Below are 10,561 nucleotides of genomic sequence, written 5' to 3'. Positions count from 1 at the left end.
TGCTTTGAAATTCTATTTAATGAATTGAAATTGAATTAAATTGGGAGGAAAGATATTGGGTGAAATATACAAATTATAATGAGGGCATAGGGGTAACTTCCTTCAAATTTGTGCAAGTCAGCGAATCTAATTCATTAATAATTTTGCTCTCTTTCCAAGTTTTTATCGGAATCTACTTTAAAAAACCCTTCTCCTAGCTTAGGATTGATGTAGATTTTGCATGGCACCTATTCCACCTAACAAAGATCTAGATAGAGATTTAGAGGGTGTTTTGAGGTTTTTGAGAGGTTGGGTGGAGGTGCTTCGACATACTCTCTGGATTTTCGAGTGCTAATACATGATGATGTCTTAACTATGGTCAAGATGTTTCAACGAGCATTTGGCTAGAATGGCCAATTTTGTTGTTCATCAGTGTTGATGAAGATCCAAATTTATCACAAAAGGCCAAATATAAAGATGAAGCAAAACTTCTCTTAAGTTAATAAAGTTCTATCAAATCATTATAAGCTTGATAAAAGACTAAATATATTTTTTCTGATGACTTTTTACAATAGAAATATAGGAATTGAGACAACCTTGATTAGAATTCTATCCATAATTACTAAACTTCTCTCGAGTTATTCAGTCCATATGCTCGATCATTGTCGAACTAAGATGATTAACGAAATCTCCAACCTCACCACGTCAAAAGAAAAACTTATTGTCTTCTCCACTGGGCAATTTCCCACTAACATTTACTTGCACATAACTCAAATTTTCGAAGCTACACAATTTCAAGATATTTTCCACAACACCATTTTTCTCTTCCTCCATAGTAAAAAGGGCATTCCAAAAACTCGGCCAACTTTTTCAAGTTTGCTCTTGGTTCTCATTTGAGCCCTTCATATTTCAAGAACAACACTTTATATGGTCTCTCCAAGCTCTCATTCCAATATTCCAATACATGGTCCTAAAATGGCCCATATAAACTCACACCTTTACAAAACCTATCAAAGGCTTCTTCAATAGATAGAGTACTTTCCAAATTAGACCTGAGCTTGCTAGAGAAATGCCAGAGTGAGACCAAAGTATCCTTAGGATTCCTACAAAGGTAAACAAGCTTACAACCTGAGTCCTTCGTGGACACATGCATCAAACCAAGTGGCAAATGGGTCGAAAGTATCCTCGGGGAGCCGAAACCTAATAAATCAGGCTCCCTAGAATTAAGGTAAAGCCGAATCTCCAAAAAAGGGACGATATCATGAGGATTTTTAGCAAGGGTGGTTTTGAGAACCTGGGTAGCAAGAGCGGTTGAGTAAGGAAAAGGCTAATGCTTTTAACCATGAGGTTCTGGATTTAGGAGTGGTGATGAGGATATCAGAAACTTGAGCTTTGAAGTGGTTCTGACAATTAACGGTGCTCTTCTAAGGGTATCCTTTGCTCTTCTAAGGGTGGCCGAACACTTTAAACCTTCCCTTTCTTTAGGAATGATTTAGCAAGTGCCCGCCTTCACTTGGGAGGGGTTTACAAAAAAGTACCACCGGTAAAGGGGGTCTTTGAAATATGCCTTCACTTGGATGTGCTTACCAAAAAGTACCCCCGACAAAGGGGGTCTTTGAAATATGCCTTCACCTGGGAAGGGCTTACTTAAAAGTGCCCTCCGACAAAGAGGGTATTTGAAATATGCCTTTACTTGGGAAGGGCTTACTAAAAAGTGCCACCGGTAAAGGTGGTCTTTGAAATATGCCTTCACTTGGGAAGGGCTAACTTAAAAGTGCCCCCGACAAAGGGGGTCTTTGAAATATGCCTTCACTTATGAAGGGCTTACTTAAAAAGTGCCCCCGGCAAAAGGGGTCTTTGAAATATTCCTTCACTTGGGAAGGGCTTACTTAAAAACTGCCCTCGGCAAGGGGTTCTTTGAAATATGCCTTCACTTGGGAAGGGCTTACTTAAAAGTGCTCCCGACAAAGGGAGTCTTTGGAATATGCCTTCACTTGGGAAGGGCTTACTTAAAAGTGCCTTCGGCAAAGGGGTCTTTGAAATATGCCTTCACTTGGGAAGAGCTCAAGAGTGCCCCCTGGCCAGGGGGACTTTATCTTGCCTTTACTTGGAAAGGTCTTTTATGTTTTTCTGCATCTATCCTTTCAGTAGAGAACTTGGCCTTAGTCTGAGAAGGCGTTGTATGGGACTCGTTTGCATCCGTCTTTTCGGTAGAGAACTTGGCCTCAGTCCGAGAAGGCCTTGTGTGCGACTTGTTTGCATCCGTCCTTACGGTAGAGAACTTGGTCTTAGTTCGAGAAGGCCTTGTGTGCGACTCGTTTGCATATGTCCTTTCGGTTAAGAACATGGCCTCAGTCCGAGAAGGCCTTGTGTACGAATTTTTTTTTGCATCCTCCTGTTTCGTAGGGTTTGTCTGGAGATATTAGTCGACCAAACAACTATCCCTACCGAAAGAGAACTTATGTACGACTCAAAAGGGGCTTCATCTTTCCCTGGGGGAGGTGGCACGAGGATGTTCGTCAACATCTCATGACACCCTTCCCCGTTGTAGGTCTGACTATCCTAACAAGGAAAACAAAACTTTTTGAAAAACCAAAGCGCTTCAGAAAAAATCATTTGTAAAAAAGGACATGTGTTTTTTTTGAAAAATAAAGAAAATGAAAACTAATGGCACGTAGGCACTTATTTCCTTACTCAAGCCGGTCGTACGGATGCTTCGGGGAGCTCTTCCGCTGCTTCCTTCCTTGCTTCCTTCAGCCACTTTTTGATGCTATGCTATCTTCATCCGTAGACATGGTTCCATGCTCCTGACCTTCATGTCCTAATTCTATGATGACTAATATTTCTGCTATAGAAGGTTGTCTGGTAATCCGTACATTGTCTCGCACCTCGGCTGCTTGATTACTTCTTGCGAAGGTGTAATAGCAGCTTCGTGCTGTCTTCAGATCTCCCTGCACGAATCCCACTCCAGCAGGGTGGGGAACTTCATCATTTGGTGCCAAAAACAGGCAACTGGTTCGAAAGCGGCCAAGCCATCGCGTCCTAGGATCATATTATAGCCGAAAGGCCCCTTCATTATGTTTTGACGGGTGTCGATACTTAGTAGAGGTGAGGAGCATACGCCTCCTTTTGATCAGACTTCGAGTTCCGATTGTCGGACTTGGGACAGAATGGGGCTACGCCTTATCCGGGCCTAGTGAGGCTCACCACGAAGCCAAGCGGCTACGTGGTGGATCTTAAGTCTGGAGAGGGAAATGTCCAACTTCTAGACAGAGAATAAATGCCCTTAAGTCTCTTGTGTGTCTCTGCGTAGGTCTGCGTGCTTACTTGGCTTATTATGGACATCTGAGATGGGTCTTATTTATAGGATTGCCCTTAGGTTTGACTTTGGACTGTCAGTACTGAAAATGACCTATACAGTTACGAGGTCGTAGGTCTCCTCGGCTTTGGGCACTTCGGCCTCTCTGGGAGGGCGAGGCCAGCGATGTTCGTGCCCTCGTGAACGTATCTCTCAAAGGGCACGGAGCCGCTGCACGTACCTGGCCGATCCCAACCGAAAGAGCCTACGACGACACCATCCAAATTACCTAAAAGCCTCAATGTTGTATCATTTGCCCCCTTTCTTGTAGCATAGCATACTGTCTCGTGGAAGAAATACAACTCGTCGTGAGCTTTTATTGGACTAGCGGGTCTCATTCAAGCCTGGAGCCATATCCTTTTGTTTTAGTAGTGTCGGTTCGGCATAGGCATTGGCCTTGCCCCGATTGATGTGCCCCCGAGCCTTTGTCGACGTGAGGGCCAATGTCTTCAGCCTCAGTCAACTTCTCTTGGGAATGAGCCGGTATTCAAATTTGAATTTTTCCTCGTCCGCTCTAAGGGGAAGGTTATATACCTTCTGTTGACGATAAAGTCATTTGCATCTTTGAAGTTTGTTACAGTTAGGCATTCACTTCGAAGTGAGAGTGGGGAAGATTCCTTGGAAAAGGGGGACTACATCCTAGCACGCTAAGTTGACGTGTCGCCCGTTTGGCTTCTGAGACGTCTCTTCGTCCTCGAGCTTTTGGAACATGCTGCTTGGATATCTGTGCATACAACCCTTTCTATAAATAGCCTTCTTTCTTCCACCTTCTAAAAATTTCCTAATCGAGCTCTGCTGAAATTTCTTCTAAATCTGTCTAGCCGAGATAGATTTTTGTATCCTTTTCTGATTACCCCTTTTTCAGTCTTTCATCATCATTTTCGTTCTTCTTCTGCCATAATTATGTCTTCTAGCAAGCAATCTTCTAAGAAATCGGGCTCTTCATCCCGTCTTGGTCGGCATCAAGTCGCTGCTCGCCGGAGACTCCCAAGCCAAGTGTCTCCTCCAACGGATCTGAGCATACGAGATGCTTTCAACATGGAGGAGTATCATGAGTTCGTTGTTGCTTCTAGGGGCCATAAGCCTAGTCGCGGCAAGGTGTCGATACTCAAAAGGAAGACGCCGGAGGTGCTTCAGCTCATGGACACAGGTATTATTTATGACCCTCTCTATGTAGGTATAATGGCAAGTTCTAGGGAGAGGGTCAGTGACTCGCCCCAATTCAGAGATGTCGAAGAGAGTGATTTTTTCGACCTTCCTTTGGATCGATCTGAGGCAGAGGGCAGCGAAGCCGAGAGTCTCAAAGCCGAAGATGATGCTTTAAGCGATGAATATGCCGAGGCTGAGAGCACGGGGCAACCTTAGGCCCGTGACCGCTAAGACCGAGGAGGGTAATGATATGTCTTGGGCCGACACGTTCAACTGCCAGTCAATGGCGAGGAGCCAACAACATCTGACGGTTGGTTGAGCCTGTACGGCTTCTCGTTGATGCCTTTGCCTGGGGAACGACTGTGGAGTTGGTCTAGAGGGATGCCTGTGTCGGAGTCGACATTGCAGAACGGACAATCGTTCCCTGTCTCGGAATTCAATGTGGCCTTGATAAATTCGTACGACGTAATTGTGGGCCCCGCTCCCGACCGCTTCGACCGATCGGAAACAGTGCCTACTATACGTTCGTTAACTTAACTTTATTTCGATTATCCATTATTCAAGACATAATATCCAGTCGATCACAAATATAATTATACAAATTAAGTCTTGCGGAAATAAAATACATTTTATTTAAAATAACACAATACTCATAAAATAGTGAGAAAGAGTCCTAATGCCGCAGAGCCCACCTAATTCGTTATCGTACACTGATGAATGCCGCTAGCTTCTCTTTCGGAAATTTACCAACTCAACCTGAAGAGAACGAATATAGGTTTTTCGGAAAGGGTAAGCTATAATGCTTAGTGAGGTTTTATTGAAAACATTTCTTTGAAATATCTTTAAGGATAAACGTTTGCATTTATAAACATCTTAAATCATTTTATCATCAGAAATCGTCATAAAACGTCTTTAGAAATAGTCGGACCCCATCAGTGAAAATATAGGGATGACTGACAATAGGAGCGACCTACTGTAGTATCCTAATCTATGGGCAGCCCGTCAACATGGGCGCAATTAATCAAAACTCCAGCTAGATAAACTAGGGATGGTCGTACCCTCTGATCAGACCGTCAACATGGGGTCACAAGGACCAAATACTCTATATGGATTGGGTCGCCACAAAGTCGACCGAATCCTCTGTAAATAAAACATTTTAATTGGGTTCGTATTTTATAATATGTATAATAAGGCACAATCTTTCTTTTAAATTCATTATTAAGAAGCAAAGAGAACTTTGCTTTTAGGGTCTTGAAGGTTCTCTCCAGTTTTTAAAGGTATAATACATAACTACCCGTATATTTAAATAAATCATAAACATCGATAAAATCAGAAATCACGGCATAGTAATATATATATATATATTTCATAAAACATCAACATATTTTCATAATGAAAAAGAAAGTAACACTCACCTTATATTGCTCCTCGAATCATTCCGTCCAATTAACGTGCAACTTAGCGACCTATCGAATATCGATTATTAATTTCACATGTACGCTTAACGGAAGATTTACTCGAATAAAATCCTACACGTCACACTCGTCGCAGTAACTCTAATTTTAAAGTTAAATATTAAGCCAATTTATTCTATTTTGGTATTTATCTTAAAGTCATTTTTTTTAGTTTAATTATTTAACTAAATATTTATATAGTAGAAAAATATTATAAAAATTACATAATACTCCAAATGATTGAAAATAGTATTCTGATATTTTTAAATAATTTTTCAAGTTGAAATATTACTTTAAATAATTTTAGAAACACTTAATTATATTTAAATTATTCCTTATAATCTTGATTAACTCAGAAATGAAAATGAATTAAATCTGATCTCCAAAAATTCTGAATTTTTGATATTATGTTAAAAATAATATATTTAACTTATTGTAAAAATTTGGTAGGTTCGAGACCAGAAAACATGATTTTATTTGGTTCGGAATATAAAATAGGTTCGGTTTTTGTAAAATAACTAAAATAACCTTTGACTTAAAACTGACGCGTTGGTATTTTTGTAAATATTTTAAAAACGGAAGGATGTACATGACTTTTAATGTAGGTGCGGATGATTTAGAATCAAACCGTTTCAATCAGATTGAATCAAACCGAATTAAATCGAAAGAACCGATTTTTATACTGTAAAAAGACAATTTTATCTTTGACTTTTATTTTGACTGAAAGATTCACGTTAGTAATATTGTAAATATTTTAAAAACATAAGAATAGTATAGTCTTTTAACGAATTAGACCGGTATTTTAGTATCAGTATAAATAAGATTGAACCGATTGGTTAAATTCATTTTTCTTCTTCTTCTTCTTCCTCCGTCTCCCCCGATTCTCTCCGTTCTCTCTGCTGCTCGACGACGTCTTTGCCGATTCCGGCGACGTCAGAGCCTGTCCTATAAATCAAACTACTCGTCTCGACACAAGGATCCTAAATCTACAATCAATTTTCTCTAACTCCGACCGAGTAAGTTTTAATTTCGATTTTTGTAATTTAGGATTCTTCGGTATAATTGGGGATTTTCTTTGATTCTGATATATGTTATTCTACTCCTTCTTCTAATCAATTCTATACTAAAATCAACTAATAAAACGTTCTAATTTGGGCTGAATTGAAATCTGAGTTTCGGGTCACTTACTGTTTTCGGCTTAAAATCGTTGTTTCTGTTGTTGGTTGGCTCTGGAACAGGTTTGGGGCATCAAATTAATGCTCGACTTGGCTAGAAAGATTTGACTCGGTCCCGACTCAGTCCTAACTCGGCTGTGACTCGGCTGGTTCCGGCCGGCTGCAGGCTCGAAGGTGATGACAAACGTGGTCAGTAATCGACAAGGAACACGACTGAGGTAAGTGTTTTAGTTTCTGGAAGTTTTGATTTTTGGTAGACTGTGTTTGGCCGATTGTGGTTCTGTTTTTTGGTGTTGATGATAATTCTGATTGATGCTTGTTGTATAATGAATCTGAGTGTGCTTATAACGTGTTGGGAAGCTGGTAGGTTTAGAAAAAATAACAGTAGGCTTATTGACATTTTGGAGTTGATTTGACGGTTTCCTGTTGAAAGTTGAAGTTGTAAAGTTCTTGTGACCCAACTGTGGACAGGATGCATTTGTGCAGAAGGGTAAATTGTTTTTACTTGGGTGAGATGTTTTTGACATACTGGTTGTGTATAATTGTAGGCTTAGCATGTGATGAAAAATTTTGTTTGACTTGTGTTGTTGTCTTGTAGAGATTGTCAAAGAAAGAGGGCTTCTGGTCTTGGTTTTTTTTTTTTTTTTTTTGCAGGCTGCCATAGAAAAATGAGGCTGCTGGTTTGATGTATTGTAGATAGGTGTGTATATAATGGTAATTAGTACATGTAGGAAGTAGGTAGTATTTGTATGTATGGAAATTCTTGTATAAGCTATTTTATTTGAGTAATCAAAGATTTGTAATTGGACTATCTATAGTATGGAAATTCTTGTATAATGATTTTGTGTAGGAACATCTATAGTGTATATTACTTCAAAACCATCATCTAAATCGAATTATATTATCACATTAAAATCGTAACTTGTCGTAGAAGTAACGTACATCTAGCGTAATAATCGAAATTCATCTCACGTAGAAATCGAAAAAAAATTGAGTCGTTACAGTAATACCACAAATGTTCATCGGCCGGGTAACTGGTCTAATCAACGCTTTTGAGGCGCAATGCCGTAAGATCAGGTCGAGGCCTTTCATAAAGTCTTCCAAAGTCAGTGGAGACTGATACGGGCAGAGCCGCCCAAGACTACTCCGCACGGAGTGAAGAATGCGCGTAAGGCGCCGGCACCTGAGACCCTTGAGGAGGTGGGTTGGTTGTCCTTTCAGAAGCGCCCTGGCACTACATCGCTCCTTCCCTCTATCAGGGGGAGGCCGAAGAACAAGGAGCGAAATGAGTTCTCCATTCTAACCGGGCCGTGTAATTATGCTCGGATATACACAGGGAAGTATCATCAGGGGGGGTACATAATGTATTCATTTTTGCAGCAGACTTGACTGATGATGAGTGGGACGCCTTAGAACAGCTTTAGCAAGCTCAGAGTGAGAATCCTGACATGAAGTTGTTGGAGCTTAAAGGGGTTGATGCCCTATACAGGCTGGGAATGAGATTCAGGGACCCCAAATGTACAGGACGTGCCTTATCCGGCTCTATGCTTGTTCCTTATTTATTTCGCCCTTACTGATTTGATTAATCCCCTTTCTAACCATAGTTTATGTTCAATGACTGCAGCTGATAGGGTGTTGAAGAAGCATAGTGAGAGGCAAGGAGAAAAGAGCGAGACCATGAAGCAATGCAACAAAGCCAAGACCCTTGAGAGGAAGAGACCTATTAACGTGGACGGGGAGCAGAACCCTCTACGTAAGAGGCCGAGGAAGAGTGGTTCCATTCATCATGAGTAGCTTACTCCGATCGGCTCTATTGTCCTGGACTCAGCTCGGATGCCTCGGCCTACTGGACTTGGCAAGTGGGAGGTCGTAGCCTCGGAGTTGAGAGGGAGGTCTTTGATGGCGGACCTTGGGCCGGTGGTAAATTGGACTTGCACGGCCATTGCTGAGGGTGATAGGTCGGCTCTGGCCTCTAAGAGCTGGGATGAGCTGGTGAGGTCCCACCTTTTCCATTACAGATTGGTAAGTTATCTTTCCTCATTTTTCACTTCCCCCTTTCGGGGACACTTTATGAGATTTCATTCTTCAGGCGGCCGATTACCGCTTCCGAGTGGCCGAGGTGACTGAGCTCAATGCTAAACAGTACGGATCCGTGAAGGAAGAGCTGAAAGAATACGGCCTCTTGAGAGACGAGCTGAGGGTGGCCAGGGAGGAAGCTGAGCATAAGCAGGAGCTATTGGAAGCTGTCGAGAAGCGGCTGTGGAAAAGCAGAGGGAAGTAGAGCAGAGTGCAGCCCGATACAGGAAGCAACTTCGGGATAAAGTGCAATTGGCTCTTGAGGAGGTGGTGGAAGAATATCGGAACTCGGAGCAGTTTGATGAGGACGCCTCCGATCGTTTGGTCTATGTAATGTAGGTCCGACTATATGAGGGGTTCATGGATGCCCTCAAGGTCGTGGATCATTTGCTTCCCGATCTGGGGGTCCGGGGAACTGTGGCAAACCCTTACGCTAAGAAGGTGGGGAAGAGTGTCTTTGCCAAGATTGCCGAAGAAGTGCGAGCCCTAGAACCTGTTGACGATGAGGAGGAGCCTTCGGATCGAGACGGTGGGATCCAAACGTCGTCTCCTACTGCCAATCCAATCTTGGGGGGAACTGGGGAGCCGAATGAAGGAGGTGACAAAAGAGTTGTAGAGACCTCGACATTTCTCATTTGCATGTCTTCTGCCTCTAGTGACTCTATGCCATGTCTGTCCCAACAAGAACGAGCCTTCAGCGTCAGGCGATGGCTTAGCTTTTACGGATGCTTAGCTTCAGTTTGTTGGCTTAGGACTTAGATTTAGATTTCTTCCCAATTGTGGGGGTGGCGTTGGTGTGGCCATAGCTCTTAACCAGCGCCTTAGTTGTGGATTGCTCTTATATGAGTCTTTGTTTCGTTTAGATGACAACGTCCGCTTCATCTCGATGAGGCGACGGTTTGACTCTTGTTGCTATTTCTAGGCTTTGATACTGCCTTATCAATTAGAGCGTCGATGTGGCCGTAGCTCTTAGTTGACGTTTTGCCTTTTTTATTTCCGTAGGTCTTAGTTTCTCTTTTTATTGTCCCAACAAAATGATCATTGGTGTGGGCGTACCTTTTAGCCGACATGTTTTTGCTGGGTTAGGCGTACCTCTTAACCAGCTTTGATCTTTGGACTTTGGGAAACTTTGCCTGTTTGGAATGTATTATATTATCAGTTTGGCTCTTGGGCTCTTAGTCGTGATTTTAATATATGGGATCTTGGCCTGTTTATGAGGAAGCGTTTGCATGGCCGTAGCTCTTAACCTTTGGTTTGACCTTTAATTTTAGGACTTATCAGATTTTTTCGTGTATGAGGAAGTACTCGGGTTGGGCATACCTCTTAACTGACATCTTGACCTCTTGATTCTGCAGTCTGTTTAAGGGCGT

The 10,561-nt window shown here is 42.0% G+C and overlaps 1 pseudogene; it reads right to left on the bottom strand.

Annotated features, from left to right (window-relative positions):
• Positions 1 to 588: 588 nt before the first annotated feature.
• On the bottom strand, positions 589 to 2,326 carry LOC139881966 (cytosolic sulfotransferase 5-like; annotated as a pseudogene).
• Between the last annotated feature and the right edge of the window lie 8,235 nt (positions 2,327 to 10,561).

The sequence above is a fragment of the Rutidosis leptorrhynchoides genome, unplaced genomic scaffold, assembly GCF_046630445.1.
Source record: "Rutidosis leptorrhynchoides isolate AG116_Rl617_1_P2 unplaced genomic scaffold, CSIRO_AGI_Rlap_v1 contig213, whole genome shotgun sequence".
Lineage (NCBI taxonomy): Eukaryota > Viridiplantae > Streptophyta > Magnoliopsida > Asterales > Asteraceae > Rutidosis > Rutidosis leptorrhynchoides.
The sequence above is the reverse complement of the archived record's forward strand: the minus strand, read 5'-3'. Positions and strand labels throughout refer to the sequence as shown.